The sequence below is a fragment of the Citrus clementina genome, unplaced genomic scaffold, assembly GCF_000493195.1.
Source record: "Citrus clementina cultivar Clemenules unplaced genomic scaffold, Citrus_clementina_v1.0 scaffold_8, whole genome shotgun sequence".
Classification (NCBI taxonomy): Eukaryota; Viridiplantae; Streptophyta; class Magnoliopsida; order Sapindales; family Rutaceae; genus Citrus; species Citrus x clementina.
In genome coordinates, this window is record NW_006262022.1 from 11,385,087 (window position 1) to 11,387,635 (window position 2,549).

A 2,549-nucleotide genomic window follows, 5' to 3' on the forward strand; every position below is an offset into this window, starting at 1 on the left:
CTTTTTTCACTTCTTTCTATTTTAGCGGCATGAAAACTCTATAAACCCTAAATCTAAGTACCAAAAATATCACAATTTTCTTATTCATATAAGTATACTCTCTAATTGGACTATAAAATTGCTTGAATTGAGTTGATGATAAAGAAGATATTCATCACATGCAAGCATATAAAAATTGGTGGTATTTTTGAGTTTTTCTTCCAATAATTTAAAGAATAAAGATTTTGTGTTAATTACAATTTGTTCCTTATGACAATTATTCAATCGCTATATCAAACTATATCATCATTGATTTCATTTAAGAAAAAGTTAATGAATTTTACATACTTTGTAGTGTTATTTAATTGTGTAAAAAATATATTTTAATATAGTTTGTATCACTTTAATAAAAAAATCTTATTTTGCCCTTAATGAATTACTAGTTAACAACTTTACACTAACGGTTAGTTAACAGAATGATATTTTAGGTTATTATTTGAAAAGTAGGGATGAAATGGGCTATTGCATTAAACCTTAGGGATGAAAAGAGTTTTTTCCCTTGATTTTATTTAAGTCTCTAATTTTTTATTTACTGAAATCATTTATCCATACCTATTATAAAATAAGTAAATGGGGAATGGGGTAGGGATGGAGAAATCATTCCCCACATGGCGATTCCCCATTCCCACTCCACTAAATTTATTGGGAGATTGGGTGGGGAATAGAGGTAAAATTTTTAATGAGATGGGGAATGGGGTAGGGCTTCCCACCCGTTATCCCACTCTATTGACATCATTATCTACTCATCTTACCTTTATTTGCTTTTTAAGAACCTTCCAATTAGTGGTGGAACCAGAATTTTAATTTGAGGGTAGTCAAAAAAATATATCGAAAAGTTAGGAATTTTAAGAAAGTTTGGAGTTGCCTTAAGGGTCATCTTGAAAACTCTTTACTTTTCACCTTGTTTTTCAAAAGTTTCAGAAAGTTAGGGGTTGCCAAGCAAACCTAGGCGCAAAATTATTTCCTCTTCTGTCCTCAACATGTGTGCATTATCATTTACGTATGATTTAGTTGTATTAGCTTTTCTATCAACTACCAATCAATAAATTTCAAAAAGGCAAGCTGATGAAGGCAAAATAAGTACTTAGAGAATTTAAATTCGTTGGGCAAATAGCCTTCTTAAATTTATGACTTCTCTATTATTGCCACCGTAAAACCAAAATCTTAGTTTTGCCACTGAAAATTGAAACCATGACATTGGTATTTCTTTTCAAATTATTATGTGTTTTGCCCTACACACACTGTTCAGTGCACAAAGCTTGTTAAACATTTTTGTTTCATTGCGGAGATCGCATTTTGTTCTATCAAAACAATAACTCTAATCAATAAATAAAAGCTCAATGTATTATCATTAACACAATATACAATCTGAAGGAAGTTGCACATTACAAATAATAAATGACAATGCTAAGACCTGTCAGGTCCAAACACAAGGAGCTAGCTTAGAGCTTCCCACTAACTCCGAATGTTCAAATTCAGCAACACGCCAACACCAAGCCTATATTGGGCTGGAACTTTATTTAACTGCATGCAATCATATGATATTCATTATCAACATATAGAATGTTTCAAGGGCTGGTGGAAAATGTAGGTGGAGAGAAAATTGGGGGAAATGATGAGGAGATTGGGGAACATCGATGCTTGAGAAAGATAGTGTGATGAAGAAAGTTAAAATGACGAAATGGGAAGTAGCCATCACTTTCCAAAGAAAGAAGATGATTGCTTAGTAATGTATAAAAATAAAGAACTAATCTTTATGGTGTGAGAAAATGAGGACCTCGTCTTGATCTTTTATAGTATATTGAACTAATCTTTATTTAATGTTAAAGGACAGGTTTGGTGAGGGAACTGCGCGCGCCTCCGCCACGCCCCCCCCCCCCCCCCCCCCTGACTAAAACTTTAAAAATTTTTTTTTAATAAAAAAAATTATATTGAACTAATCTTTATTTAATTTAAAAGGACGGGTTTGGGGGGGGAACTGCGCGCGCCTCCGCCACGGCCCCCCCCCCCCCCCTCCCCCCCAACCCTCCAACAGTTACTTTAGAGTAATAGAATTTAGTGATATTTTGAATTATAAATCTACAGGAATCTCTATTGGCTTTATGATAATGGTGTTTAGATATTTGGGTCCAGGAGCACCGAAGTTACAAGTAAAAATTTAGTCCAAAAATCATAGAGGTAAACATTAGGGCTAAAATATGAAAATAGTACATAAATATTGGGGTAAAATGTTAAGATATTAAAGCAATAGATGACAATTAAAAAAAAAGTAATTTTTTGGTAAAAATAATATAATATTTAGTATATAAAATAATTTTTTTTGGGATCTGGATTCAAAATATGTTGGAACGATTTCTTAATTAAGATTCATGTAATATATGGAGAGAGAACTTGAAAAATCTATACCCAGATAAATGGGAAAGGTGGTGGTTTATTATTAACCAATTTAGTATGTAGTTCCCATATTCAGTAAAAAAACAAATTTCCTACAGTTGAAAAAATCAGTTGTA